Source organism: Phalacrocorax aristotelis, chromosome 3, assembly GCF_949628215.1.
Source record: "Phalacrocorax aristotelis chromosome 3, bGulAri2.1, whole genome shotgun sequence".
NCBI lineage: Eukaryota > Metazoa > Chordata > Aves > Suliformes > Phalacrocoracidae > Phalacrocorax > Phalacrocorax aristotelis.
The window spans coordinates 121,055,720-121,071,598 of NC_134278.1; the positions used below are offsets into that span (position 1 = coordinate 121,055,720).

At 36.4% G+C, this 15,879-nt stretch overlaps 1 protein-coding gene across 3 annotated transcripts in view; it reads left to right on the forward strand.

The window, feature by feature from the left end:
* The window catches only part of AKT3 (AKT serine/threonine kinase 3), a 153,397-nt gene that overhangs the window by 38,214 nt on the left and 99,304 nt on the right, over nucleotides 1-15,879 (forward strand). The gene's annotated exons all lie outside the window — the stretch shown is intronic.

Consider the following 15,879-nt stretch of genomic DNA (forward strand, 5'->3'; position numbering starts at 1 on the left):
ACTAAAAAGCTGGACAATATTTACTAGTGGTTGTTGTAAGATGCAGAAGTATAAGGAATGTTGCTTCAAAATGCCAAGCACATGGCTTGCATGCCAACTGTGGTTTGCATCTTCATACACTTTACAGCAGTCTGAATCAGAACTGATTTCCTTTAACTTTTGTTGCGCCTCTTTGTATGGCTGACCTCAAAAAAAAGAAAAAAAAAAAAAAAAAAAAAAGAACTAGGTGATCATGGTAAACATTAAAATTTGCTTTTAAAAAATATATAGATATTCGTAGCACATAAAATTTCCATTTAGAAATAAGCTTGTTAAAAGGATTTTTTTTTTCCCAATGTAGTACAGCTATTTCTGTGTTACCTTCGAAGCACTTTAAGGACATAAAACATGCCTGTGTGAGGATTTCTTCTGAAGGTAGGTATGATTTCTATCAAAGTGAGGTGTCATCTACTTTTTTAGAACGTTCCTGAGGAGACGTGAATCAACACCTGTCCGCTGAGGACAGGGAAGCAACTTTCCTGTCCTTATACCTGTACTGAAGTGTTTGGAGACTGGTTATTAGAAAAACATTGTGAACTCAGTTTTATATTTCAAGTAGAAACATGCATAGGTGCATGACTTTCATCCCAGTCCTTTTTTTTAGATTGGAAAGACTTTTTTTTTCTAAGCATAGTACATAGGAGGAGCACTTTTGAAAATTAGTAGTCTGCTTATGCTGAAGCACTGCCTGCAGATAGTTCAGTTAGTTTGGCTTTTGCGGTTGAGGACAGTTACCCGCATATCACTCTGGGCTCTAAGTGTCTTGAGCCGCTGGGTGGAGAGGGTTGGGGTGGCCTGCGGAGCCCCCAGGGGCTGCGGTGGATGGGGCTCAGCTCCCTGCAGACTTGTGCCCCACTGTCAGCTGAAGTTTTTTCCTGCATTTGTGCCTGAGTTTGACCTCTCCTGTGCAGTCTTCTGCTGTCCGATAATGTATTGTCTTCTACTGGGGATTTTCCTCCTGCCCAACCAGTTACACATCTCTCCCTCCCTTTGACACGGGCGTCTGCTTTCATGAATTTTATGGGAATGTATCAAGGATGCCTGCTTTTTGTCACACTTAGATGATATCAGCTGCTGGTTTTAAAGGGTGTAGGGGAAAAAAATAGAGTTGTTGCCTGAGCACCTAATTTCCTTGGTCTCTTTTGTTGGCTGGGCTTTCTGGCAAAACTGTGTTTCTGTACTTCACCTCTTTCGCCTCTTTTGCTCACCCATTGCGATGCCTTATGAAAAACGTAATTCTACTGCAGAAGCTATCTCAAAGAGAAAACTGGAGCATATGTTGGCTGAACTGTAGTTTCTCTGAGACAGCACAGCAACATTTCCAAATTTAATATTTTCTAGATTTCTTCTGGACAAAGATAAGACTTGCATTTTGATTTAATTTCAGTGCTGAAGACATGTAGAAAAGCTACTTGGAATTATAATGTAGGATTGAATGAGTTATGGGGTGGGTGATAGTAATGGTTTGCTAGTTTTAGAGAGCTTGTCTAGACAGTATTTTTTTTTCTTTTAATTTTTAATGTATGATATCTTTGTATTTTATTTATAGTACAGCTGTACTCATGAATTTTCATTAATGAATTTTCCTTCCTATGTTGTAAATATTTTGAATGTTTATTTTAAAGTCAGTTTTATAGTCTCGTATTGTCCCTGTATGTTTGACACTATAGAAACTATATTTGGATATCATCATGTTTTATTATAATTGGCCCATTATATTTTGTTTACCCAACTATACAGTAGGAGATTTAATTAGAAGTACTGCATAGTGACACCTTATTATTTAAGTGAGAATATAGACATTTCTAGAGAAAAATACAGGAAGATAAAATTAAAGTTCAGCATCCACATCAATAATTTATGTTTCCAGCAATTCCAGCATACGGAAAATCTCGTGGAAAGTTAGAATGAAATAAGCATAAAGGTACACAAAGGCAGTTGAATGAATGCTTTCAAATAACTGTAGCTGCTGGATTAAAGTATTTGAAAATATGTAGACCCAAATGAGCTTTCAAATGATTTTTCCTTTTGGAAGACACTTTTCTGTTCTTTCTCTCATTCTTTCTCATTTTCAATTTGAGTTAGGGTTTGTTAAATGTGATTACTTCCTCCTGTGCGCGCCCCCCCCCCCCCCCCCCCAATTTAAAAAGAGTGGGTTTATTTTAAGTTTTTGCTTAACTTTGATAGCTTAGGTTTATAACATTTGTAGACAATCACAGGAATAACATAGCTATCTTCAGACCTGTTCAGAAATGTATTCCATTTTAGTGTTTCCATATGTGTGCTCATGCATGTATGTGCATGGTTAAATATACATTCTCATAATAGAGGGTAGTTTCAGCAGTGGATGGAGTGATAGGAACCTTCCTCCGAGCTTGGAGGAGAAAATAATCAAGTATTGAATTTCTTGTTTTACTTTTTACGGTGACATGTTACATCATGCTACCCTAAGAAAAAGTTGGTCAAGACGTTTTTGTTTTACCCTTTTTATGGAAAGTCTTGGTTGTTCATTGAACCTTTATTTGTTAATTCTGTGTAAGGTTAATAGCTTTATAGATACATTCCTAAAAAACTGTAAATGTAAGCCAGCAACGGTGATGTAAGCTCTTTATTTTCATGTTTGATTTTAAGATGAAGTATAATTTTCTTCAGAGAGCTATATATTGGTGTGCCTAATAATTTTAAGAATTGAGGAAGTATATATTGTAAAATTAATTTGGTTTTTATTAATTTTTGTTGATATCAAGACTGAAACTTCAGTGTGTTTTGAGGTAAAGAGGTTTAGAATTTGTCTGTGAGCCTGTGTTAAAATAACTTCATGTTAGTATGTCTTCCATAGGTAAATGATTTATTGGGTAATTTTTAAACTTAAAAATTTGTTGTAATTCTGCAGAATTTCTGCAGAACTTCTGCAGAACTTCTGTAACTATCACAACGAAATACGTCGCATTTGTGAATGACGTCTACGAAGACTGTTTGTTGTGAGATAGGTTTGACCCCCACTGCTGGAGTGGTAGTTTAGTGTGTACTGTTAGATTAGGTTATATATCGTTGCTTTTGTTGCCATGTCCTTGTGCCTTTTCCCCTTATATTTTATTTGGTTCCAAAACATGGAATGAATCAATTCTCATCGTGCCCATGTTAATCTTGAACATAATTCTCACTGTTTTTTGTGAACTGAGGTGGCAGCTGAAGTTGAGCGTTTCTGTATTGCTTCAGTATATTCGGATTAGCTGAGGGTCCTAATCAGCTCCCGGTCTTTTTGGTAAATGAATCACATTATGTGATTTTTATTGGAATTCATTCTCTTCAGGTTATTCCACATCCGGTTAAGGTAACTGACATTTTAATGTTGCTGATGTATCTGTTCTTTGGTGTATAAAATGATGACTGTCTTTGTAGCATTTTTGTAGTTGAAAAAGTAATATTAATTTAAAATGAATGGTCATTTTTATTATTAACTACATATGCAAAAAAAGGAACACCTGCCTTCCAAATGTTATTCAATGATTGTAATTAAAAGGTTAAATAAAAGCTGAGGCAAGCTTTGAATTTTGAAGCATTTGCAACTGCTAGTAATCTGACTTACTGCAGACATTTTTGTCAAAGTTGAAAAAGTTAGAGCTAATTAATTTCTTGGGAGACATATGATGAAATTGTAGGTGTGATAACATATTTGAGTAACATATGGTCGTTATGGGGCACCTTTCTAATGACTGAGCACCAAGTTAAATATAGACTTTCCAGTTTTTCACTTCTTCTATTAGTGGTTCTTTGTTACTACAGTTTAAACTCCTCTTATTTTCTGATGTGCATGAAATAGGATTCTTTATATGTCTGTAATAACCTTAAAAAATATTACTACCACAGTGCTCTGCCTTGGTGAAGTTTACTGAGGCAGACAATTAATCTTTTTTTGTCATAGCCTTCTGATTTTGGTAGCATTAATTGAGTTCGTGTACATTTTGACCTGTATTTTGTAAAAAGTGAAACTTGCTGCCGAATGTTTAGGTGCGTGTCCTTGCAAGTAGGAGCGAAAACATTTTTGAAAGATTGGTAGAAAATGCATGTTGCTCCCCCTATATGTAATACACAGAAACTTACTTTAATGAGCTATTGTAATTTATTATGACATAAAAAGGAGGACAGAGATATTTTTGGAACAATTTCTCATTCAGTCTACAAAGCCATAATAAACTGTATCATGTTTCATGAGAGGCGGTTCTGCTGTTCCTTAGGAGGCTGTATGTAAAGATTGTAGTAGAATAAATAAATGTTTTCTTTTGTAATAAAATTAATCAGAGGCTTCACCTAGTTTTAAATTTCATTTATCTATTATAATTTAGGGCAAAGTTTAAACTTTATTATTTTCAGTGTCAACAAGTAGAATGATCAACCCAATATATAATTTAGTGATAGTAACACGCAAATGAAGAAGGGAATAAAACTGTTTCAGGTGAAAATGAGGAACAAAATGGAAGGCGACAAGTGTTATTTTGGGGGGGAGGGGGGCTGGAGGAGGTAAAGGATGCATGAGAAAGCTGTGGTGGGAGAAGGCAAAGGATGCATGTTGATGGCAGCTAAGTGTGCGTGGGAATTGAATAAGAATTTTTTTGCAAGTCATGCTTTTGTCTGTATTTCAGTATCAAGTGAAATGAGAGATGTGGGGGTTTTATTGCTATAAAAATGACAGTTAATTAGTTTGGTTCTAAAGGAACTCTATTGCTCATCAGTTTTACATTGCTGGAGATGATGCTGGATTATCAGAATCTGAATTCATAGTAGCTGCAGCTTCACTTTTGAAGCCTTGTCATATAGCCTAAAACTGGCTACAGAAAGAAGAGGTTTTAACTAATACATGAAGCATGGTAATGGTTATTACTTGAATGTGGCCATCCTTTGCTTACAGGAGAGTGAAAAATCTGTGCTGATACATAGAGAAAGAGAGAGAGAAAATCTCATATTGCTTGGAAGGAGCAAATGGTGAATTGCGTCTTGGTAGCTATGGTATTAGTGGAGAGGAAAACACTCCCAGAAAGATAAGACTGGGAGTGCCATTTTCACACAGCCAAGACATCTAGCACTATGTACAATGTCATTTGGGCTTTCCTTCTTACACTGAAGAAATTTCTCTTTTCTTTTAGGTAATTTTTGTTTAAAAAAAAAAAAAAAAGGTGCTTTAATATGTTTCTTGCTTTTTTCTGTAATATGCTCAGATGATATTTTCTGGCAGGCTCTTTGGCCAGAGAAGAGAACCAAATAATGATTTCTACCAATGAAATTTGTGTTTTACTGTTTGCTTTCCCTTGGCTATGCCTGTCACTTACAACATGTACTAAGAATTACTCATGAAAATTTCAGAAATTTCAGACAGAGTTAAGTTTCTCACAGCCTACTTCCCCACAAAACCGTCCACCTGATCAAACAATTTATTTACTTAAATATTTATTTCTGCATATCACTGAAGCATTAAGACCATGATCACAGATGGAAATAAGTGGAAGCAGTTTAAAGTCTAGAAGTCTTACTTCGTTTAACACTTGATGATTCTGCTTTTTGTTAAGTAGAAATATTTATGTAATCTTTAATTGATAATTTTGTCTAAATAAAATTGACTTTGTGAATAAGTTACCCTAGCAGTAGCAGAAAGTGACTGAGTACCCGTTGACAGTACAGGTGAGGAGGAAGACTTAAGGCAGTTATGTTCAATCCTGATATGATGTATACATGAGACATTTGTATATTTTTATTTTAGCATGTTTGCCTACAAGTGACATTTGTATGTTTTTATTTTAGCCTGTTTGCCTACAAGTAGGTGTGTTTATTTCTGGAGTATTTGCATCTGAAATAGTGAATAGTATACTTACTGTGCATAAATTGTAGTCCCAGATGTGATGAGGTCAGGACTCCAGCTATTCACGTATTTAGTTACTTATTGTTATAAATCGCTGAAGCCCTGAAGGGACAAGTGGTCAGGGAGGAGGGTGTATGTTAAAAATCTAATTTAAAAAAAAAAAAGGAAAAAAAAAAAGTATCTTGTGGCACATGATGAACTCTCACATCTAAGCATTTTTGGATGCTTTCATAGCCATCTGTAGAGGGAGGATCATTGATTATGCATCAGCCAGATAAAAGAGATCATTCTGATACATTTCTTTCTTCACCAGATACCATTTTATTACAAAATACTATCGTATCTTCATATAACAATAAAAACATTTTTTTTTAAGGGGTGATAATAAAAGCATACTGTATAGAGAACACAAAATATATGCTACAGTGAAAGACTGAATTTCTTTTAGTGGCTTCTGATAGCCGTATAAATCACAGGAGGGAAGAAAATCTTGATGAATCACATATTTTAAATGAGTCACCACCAGACCCCCCCATCCCCTTCTTGTTGTGCTTTTCCTACAGCTTCTCTTCTGAGTTGAAACATTGTAAAAACAATGTTGACAAAACATTGTTTTCTACTTAAAACTTTGAATGTTCAGTTTAGCATTATTTAGTCTTCGTAAGTTACAAAACTAATGAAAAAAAGAGGTATACAAAGTCAGTTGTTATGAGAAGCAAATTTGCCATCTGCATTTGTTTAGGAAGATAAAGTACGGTGTATTAAGAATGTACATCAAACCCGTTAGGTTGAATAACGTACAGAGCAAGCAGTAGTTTATGAAGAGATGAAAGAAAGATCCTCATAGTTTCATATAGGAGACTGACATAATTCCTGTTCTGTTGCTGCTCACTTTGTAAGAGGTGTTAGATCACAGCATAAACTTCGTTTGCCTGATATGATCCCCATAATGATTTCTTTTTTTAAAGGAATTCAGAATAAGAGAAAGAAAGAAAACATGAATTTTTTATTCATTTGTTTGTTTTCTCTTTAAAACAGTCTTTCAGCTTTTAATATTGAAATAATTCCAAACATTCAATTGTTAAAATATCACATTTGGCATACAACATTTCTCATTAAGGAACAGATCTGTGTTTATAATTTTTCTGTGGTTTGGGGTTTTTCTTGAGGCTGGGGGTGGAATGTGATAACCATTTGCAAGTGTTGTACTGCATTTTCAAAAAAATTATAGGAATTTTTATATTCCAGCTCTTTTCCACCTGTTGATAAAATATGCAGTTGCAGAAAATAAAGGAAACTGTCCATTTTCTTTTTAGTTTACTTCAGCAGTTCAACACTGAGGAAGATAGGCTGGTGTATTTTAGAAGATGTATGAGCTGGAGCAGCTTCTGTTGTTTTACAGTTCTCAGTAATTTGATACCGTGAGTGAATACTGTTGTTGCAGTTGCCACTGAATTTGGTTTTTTTTGGTGTTTTTTTCATGTTTCTTCTGGGGGTGGTTTTTTTCTGGGGAGATCTCTGGATACAGAAATGCAAGAAAAAATATGGTATGCCAACAACAATTACTCTTTGAAATAAAACCATGAATTAAAATGTAGGTATATAATAATGTGATCTGGAAAATTCACTGTCAAATATATACACATAAAATCAAGACTTTATTTAATATGCATACAAGGTAGGCTTTCTAACAAGTAACTGTGTAAGGGTTCTTCTATTCAGTGTATCTGCTAGAGAATTTGAACTGACAATATGAAATGGAGTTGGGGCCAAATCCTGAATAAAGGAAATACTGAGTAACTTCTTGGTCAGTGACAGGAGCAGAGATCTCATGCTAATGTGTACGTACCTGAAATTAAGTTTACGTAGTCAGCTTTAGTTCTTGCATTTTTTTTTAACTTTTTGAATACTTCACTTAGTAACTAACTAGTCAGCCTTTTAAAGGAGTTTGCTTTGGATGTGATTTCCTATTTAAAGCCAACTGAAAAGTAATTATATCACATGGAGTTAAATGATCTCTCAGTTTGGGTTAGAACAGACATTTGCACTCGAAATACATAATTGGTAGCTGTAACAAGCTCTTATCTGTAATGAGAACTTGCTACTAGAGGGGAATGAAACACGACTTCCAGCGGTTTTTGCAGCTGTATCCTGCCAGAAGAATGTAACAACTCTGGACACCTAAGTTCAGATCTTTCTGGGAAATGTACTTTCTGACCTTGCCACACAGTTTTCTTTCAGCTTCTACTTAATCCCACATTCCCTTTCCTTCTGAATTCAGTGTCTCCTGTTTTGGTTGCCCTGCTGCTATTCGTTTGCACTTACACCTTCCAGATCTGGCCCTCTTCTTTCTCTTTGTCTTCCCAGACCATTGTAAGTCCCAGCCCTTGCTCCGTGCTCCCAGCTGATTTCTATGACTATTTCGAATTTCTCTCAACTCCTAACCTTTCTAGCCATCCACTTGCCCACTGTGGCTATCTTCTGCTTTTTATCTCCTGCTGCCTCAGTGCCCCGTTCAGAATTCTGCAATGCATCTGTCCCTACCTGAATTATTCTGTGTGGACTGCTTCCTTAATATCTGTGCTACCTGGACATCATTAAAGGTAATATTCGGAGTACAGGAGAGTGCCTCTCTGCTCTGATTCAGTTGCCTGGCACTGTTGCAGAAAATTGATTGTCAGAAGGAGCAATTGCAGGAAATGACCTGGTCAGTCCCTGCATCAGGGGAAAGAAAATGGTCTGTGTAACAAGCCTTTGGAGAATTAGGCTGCCAGACTCAACAACTCTTTATCTTAGCAGATGTGAAGTTATATATATATCTATCTATGTATATATGTGTGTGTATAAAAATTAATCACATTTGTGTGGCTCTTCCTACAGACATCTCTGACATCAGGTGAATCCGCCCGCCAAACTGCAAGTTCCAAGTCAAATTTCAAAGCCTAGTTACTAGAACTTTTTGACAGAAGGTTTACTGTAATTTTTTTATACAATAGCATGACAATGTAAATGGCTTGAGTCAGCTTGGTTTGACTTTGTATTCAACTTCAGCTACATCAGTGGAAAAGACTACCTGCAGGTAACATGGGAATTGGCTCAGGCTGCTGAGGTTACTCCTCAGTAGGTGGTGACATCCACAGTTCTGTCTGCTCTTTCATGCTTCAAATATGGTGATGCTGCCCTTTAGCACTCTCAGATTTTTCTTCCAGAAATTGATGGTTGTTACACTGCGAAGGAGGAAGGTAGAGAGGTTGAACAATCTTGACATGTTCTTCTCTGAAAAGCCCAAGGTAATTTAAAGGAATTGGTTTGCATTATGAGGAAAAAAGAAAGTATATAAATTAAATATGAATATTCCATTTATTTGACAAAAATATAATAGGTAAACCAGTACAGAGTCAAAGAGCTTTTAAAATGTCAATATGTTTAAGAGGATGCATAAAGTATATACATACATGTAATTATATGTTTATTTTCCCCTTTGGAATGAAATTGCCTGAATTTTGATAAATCAGAGTCTTAAAATTGTTTACCAGGTGTAGTTTTGGAAAATTATTTCTAATGTTAATTATGCAAAGAAATTGGGGTAGTGCTTTCTTCTTGGTTACCCAAGAAGTCCAGACTTGTTGGTCTGTCAAAATAACATGTGTAAGGTATGACCAGCACACAAGGGAGGAGTATGTCCAGCATCTTGTTTAGCACTCTTGAGGTCTGCAGTCCAGATGACCAGAGAATGATGTCTATAGTGGATGTTACTTGGGATTTTTCTTTGCACAAGTGTAAGAAGAGAGTTTGTGCTCTTGGTGCTTGAAGTCTAGCAAGACTCTCTAGGTATGTGGTGGCAGAGTAGTTACTTCCTTTTCTCAACTGGTTCTATTAATGTAAGAAGGCTGAAGAGCATAAAGGTAAAAAAAATTCAGGCTAACGGGTTTGGAAGAAGGTGGCTTGAGATGCTTGTGTATACTTGCTGAATGTGCTTAGAAAGGAAGTGCCATTTAGCATGGTTATTTGAGCACTTCGCTCCCAGCGGAACTGTGTTTCCATTCAAAAGTGGGTTTTGTTGCCTCTGCTCCCAAACCTGCTTCCTGAGATTTTTTTTTTTAAATTAAGTAAAAATCTTTTTGTCCCACTCTTCTTGCTCTTCCACTGCGAATACTTTTTTAGGTGTAAAACGTGACTAAATAGTCTCTTTCACATTTGTGTACAGAATTTTCTAACATCTGTTTAAATGCTCAGTTCTTTCCCTTTCTTGTTACTCTCATGATCCTGTACTCCTTCAAAGTCAAGATTATCAATGTCTTGCTTTCCTGGGATCAGCCCCTGATTATCAGGGAGTTTCTCTAATAATGATGCCTCTTCTTATGAAGATGAAGTCAAGAAAGGTGAAAATGGGACAAATCCTAAAAATCTAGAAGGGGGATTACATTACTAAGTATAATTGTGTTCCTGGTTGTTTATAAAGATGATAATATTTGTACTGGAATTGTGTGGATAGAGAATTACTCAGCAATAAAATGAAACTGCAGAGGTTCTTTTTCCAATGCTAAACTCGCCAGCGGCTTTCAACCCCCAACCAGTATGTATTTTTTGAAAGGATATTCTTGCATTGGTTAGATACTGAAATCCATATAATCTGTAGATTATACTTTCTCCTATGTACCAGAATATTTTTGATCACTTTGTAACTACCCACTTGATACAACAAATGAGGAAGTTGGGCACCTGCTTTAATTTGGAAATTGCATTTTGAAGCAAATACTAGTGTGGCCAGCTTTCACTGACACACAATATATGAGAGCCAGGATTCACACAGGGAAAAGACCTTTCATCTGTCCATCTATCCTTGAAATAAACTGTACCAACAGTTACAGCACCCATGTCCAAAAGTTAAAACACTCTAAACCTAATTTTTGGGAGACTTGGCCTCTGTGCCCAAGGGTTTAAAGGTCTTCGTGTAGGTAGAGATCAGAATTTGAGAAAGAATCTCTAAAGCATTTTGATATTGAATGGAAGACTCCTGCCTAGAAGTATCATACAGGAGAAGCTACTTAGAAGCAAACACAAACCGTTTAACAGCATCCATCTCTAAATTAGATCTTGTGACAGTGGAAGTCCTGGAACATGTGGGTGAATGACCTCAGTCAGAGCTTACTATTGACTCACTTTGGTTATACCTACAGAAGTGAGCTGTTCCCTGGCAAACTAACCAGGACGTAAGAACAGCACCAGTGGTTACTCTAATACATATCCTGTCTCTGATAGTAGCTAACATTTAATGCTAAAAAAGAGTATAAAGAAGAGGGAAAGATGTTAAGTCCTTCTGCAGTTCTCCACAGCTGGCGCTCTGGTTTACTAGCCTGAACAGCTTTGTATAATCACCAGCTTCACTACTTCTTACCTTCTTTTATTGGTCATTTATGACTATGTAGGACCCGAGGGCAGATCACTGCAGGTGTCCACTGATGACCTTGTTTTTCACTGTGAAAACTGACCATTTACTCTGCCTCTTTGATGCCTGTTTTGTGCCCCTGCTTTGTTTTATTTATTTTATTTATTTTTATTGCAAGGATCATCCCTTTTGTCCTGTGGAAGTTTAGCTTTTTTAGGTTAAAGCTATTGTTCATTCTTGTTTGGACACCTACACAGCCTATATAAATCAGGTGTTTTTCTGATCTAAATGCTTAACTCATTAAAAAGAACCCTCAGATTTCTGAGGTGTAATTACTTTTTATGGAGGCTGTTTTGACAGTTTTTCAATACTTATTTGTCTGCCCAATAATTCTGTTCTTGAGAATAGTTTATACTAATCTGCTCAATTCAGATGCCAAAACTTTTGGTTTGCAGTTTTTCTGGATTTCTCTTGGAACTCAAATTAGAATTTTTTTAAGCCATGTTACAATTGGAAGATTGTGGAGGAGATGAGAATTGCTCTGGAAAACCTGCCTAGGTAGTACTTCTTGAATTATCAACACATGTAAAATGCAAAGGCTGAGGGTTTGAAAGTATGGTCAAGACACCAAAGGGTATTTGCTTTGAAGGAGAACTGTTACCTTTTACATTGCTTAACTCTTTCATCTTTTAGCAGGAAGAGGCTTGATAAAGCACTCGATCTGATTTTCAATGTTAACATATAAACCTAAAGAAGTTTATAGCCATGCTTTTCTGGCTTTTTCACTTGGGTGAAAATCCTCCAAAATGTGATCAAACTTGTAAATCTATAGTAATTAAAATCCTTTTAAAGTCAGAGTTGTCTGAGGAGGAGACAGCATATACATACGGGCTGCTGTAAAAAGGCCAGGAGTCATCAGAAAGGAGCAGTGATGATCAGTAATGAACAGTTGTGGAATTTGCTTGTCCAGACACGTAAGATGTTCTCACCTGATCTCAAAACCTTGCAGTAGTCCAGAATGCTGAAACACATCTTTGGACAATCTTTTTTTCTTGGTTCCCTCCTCTCTCCTCTCTCCTCTCTCCTCTTCTTCCAAAATTTTTAGCAGAAGATAGGGAATGCGATTCAGTTGTGAACCCAAAATCTGAGGGGATCATTGTGCTCACACATATGGCATACATTGCGTAAAGGGTATTCTCTTTCTTTGCAATTGTTTTCTAGAGAGTCACGAAGTGGACTTCTTCACAGTGGAAGAAAATGTAGCACATTGGCTTTTAATGTTCAAGAAATCTGTTCTACAAAGTCTCTTAAGTTTGTAGGCTTGAATGAGTTTGGGGGTTTGTTTTAGAGGCAATTCTTGAAATTGTTGAAAGTATAGAGCTCTGCATTTACATGAAGTGAGTAAAAGGAAATTGAAATATAAGAACAGGGCTTGAAACAGAATTACAGGATGACACAGACTGGAGAACTGAGGGAGAAAAAAGGAGCTTGAGAAAATATACTTTCTTACTTCCTAAAAGAGTGAATCCAGATGAAGTTGTCTAGATAAGGTGACTTACTTACATAATTTGTATTCCACATAGCAAACTGCTACTCTGCTGTGCTCAGTATATAAATATTTATCACAATAGGTATCCCAAAATATGTAAAAATCTGTTATGTTTTTTAAATTTTTTTTTTTAAGTAAAATGTACTGCAGCTGTGAGACACTGTCAAACCTGCGTGACTTCTCTGTATTTCAGGCATCAGCTGATATCTTGCTGGTTGGCATCCTTCTGAAATTGTTATGTGTTCCAAGTGCTGCTGCACAGTGCTGAGCACAATGATTTTGTCTGTTAGCGATGTGGAGGTTGTGGCCGTGTATTGAGAATGTTGTAAGTGATGTCAATATGTCAAATTGTTTCCCCTATGACCACTGTGATGCTGCATGGATACTGGGAGAGAAGACAAAAGAGAAAAATCAAAATGAGTGGTTTATTTTATCATGGTTTCACTTAATAAATGGCTATTCCTGATGTTGGCCAGCAATCAAGTGGCTGATAAGATAAATTAGTAGTGCAATCCTGGTCTAACGCAGAAGAAACAAAACTTTGAGAATTCACTTCTCTGAAAAACATGGGGAATTCAGCCCAAGACAAGAGCACTGGGGAACTGAAGTGATTGCCTGAAACTATGGCGGAAGCTTTCAATTTCTTCTTCTGGGAGTTTGTCTTCCAGTGCCATCAGTCAGTGATTCATCAGCTGACTGTGAGCCTGGAGGTGCATATTGCTATGGAAGGACTGTCAGGCATGTGCCTTTCAGCAGTACTGGAAGCATGGCTGAAGACTTTGAATGCTTGAGGTCACAAATTGGTACAGGGTTTATTGCTTTTATTTTATTTTCATTACCTTACTCCTGCTCTTTACGACGTTGTGAAATTCATCAGATAAAGGCTTATTTTTCCATGGTCACACAAGGCCTTCTTGATCACTTTGGAAGGTCATGATACTTATTTGGGGTATAAAATGCCTCAGTTTTACGTAATGGAAATTTAATGTTTTGGCCCGAAGCCACTATTGACGTTAATGATGATGCAACTGCAGTTGCTGTTCTGTGAGATCTGAGGTTTCTTGTACAACACTGACTTAAGAAGTGTTTTGCTCAGCACTTCATTAGGAGGGAAGGTTTCCATAAGACCTCAACAGCCTGTGAGCACAGAAGAGTGAACAGAAGTTGGAGATGTGTCATATCAAAGCTAGAGGCTTCAGAGGGGAGCTCACTAATGCGAGATGTGCATGCCATGTTTTGTAGACATCTGTGGCAGAAGTACTGGGGGTCCGACTTAAAACTTGGGAAGAAGATTTGGGAATATTTACAGTGAGCTTTGTATAAGTTTTGTGTAGGGATGTATCTGTGCAATGCCCTTTCTGGCCAGGAATTAGGGTGAACGCTTCGAGATATGAGGAAAATAAAAGTTTTGTAATGAAGGTGATGGATTGAAAAAAATACAGGATATACTTTACTAAATTCTTTCCTTAAAATGATACAGCTCTATAACCTACTTCTCATTTCAGTATCTTTAATGCAGCTTTAAATATGCATGTATATATTTATAAATATCACACAAAATTTTGTTTTAGCAACTATGTAACTGTTACTCTGTACCGGTTCTCCCTCTTGCTCACAGTAATATTCAGAATGAATGAATGTAGGTAAAATAAAGTAAAAAAGCAGCCTCCCCCTCAAGATCATATGCCAAAAATATATCACTGAAAGTTCTCTTCTTAATGTAGCTGTACAAGGAATAGTTTTCCAGTTGAAAAAGATATTAGCAGCCTTTCTCAGTGGGAGATTTACCCTTGGTTTCAGCAAAGCTGTTCTCTTAACTCTCTCTTTAGTTTGTGTTTTTTTCTGACACGTTAATGAACAACTTTGCACTTTTTCATGGATTTTTGAACTGTAATGTCAAAAATCAAAACCCTTCTAAAAACCAGTAGATAACATTATAATTTTTCTTCATCTCATCTCTTGGAATTCTGTATGTTAAATACCCAGTAATGCAGGTTCTCACTAAACATTCATGAACAGAGTAGAATATCTCATGCAAAATTTGTTTGTTTTCAGTCTTCATCATCCTGGAAAGCAAGGCATCCTCTCCTTTTGGGGTTAATGAAAGATGCTCATGTGTAAGAATTCTCAGTGTTTAAACTGCAATTTCCCATAAAAAGAACTGAAGCTTAAATCACCAATTACAACGGAAAGGTGGTAAAACTGGGAATGTAAATGATACAGTTTCTTAGATTAGAAAATTGTCTCAGCTCATAGTTTTAGCTAAATATTTACAAAAAAGTTGGCATGCATTGTAGAGCTCATAAGGTAAGAATTCACTGTTTACATAAAAAGGAATAGTAAAGAAAGAAATAAGTTAACATTTTGTGTAGCTAGCAGATAAGTATGTCTCTGCCTCCAACAGTAGAAATGATGTGAAAGATTGGAAAGGAAGTTACCGCTTCCTCAAAATTACTGATGTTGATGGATTATATATCCATTGTTGTCTTAAAAGATCTGCTTATGTGTCAAACGAAGAGAATATCAAGGTGTTTATAACAAATCTGAGCAAACAGCATTTCTGAGTGCTTTTTGGCCTGCTACACTATTTCTCATGGTTTGTAACAAGAAAGTAGAAGTTTTAAGTATACAATATGGGGCTTGTTTGAATAGGGACTCGAAGGAAAGCTGGAGGATCAAATAGTATAGAGGCAGTACACCAGAGTTAGAATGCATAAGTCAAGCTGGACACATTCTGTATTTCACTATTAATTTTGGGTAATCTTGTTAATTGAATTTTGAATATGCGTGTTCATTTGATTTATTTTAAAGTGGAAGTAGTTTAGTCTTCATCCCTACCTGCCTGCTAGGGGGTTGGATTTCGTTGGTGATACAGGGAGGGAAAGACTGGCAAGCAAACAGAAGCAAAACATGAAGAATATATTTCTTTCTGCTTTAAATAAAATGCAATGGCAATTGTACACGAAACGTTCTTTGCCCAGTGTGACACTTAAAGGAAAGAACCGTGTTGTTGGCTGTGTTTCTCAAGTCTCTTAAGCTCACAAAAGT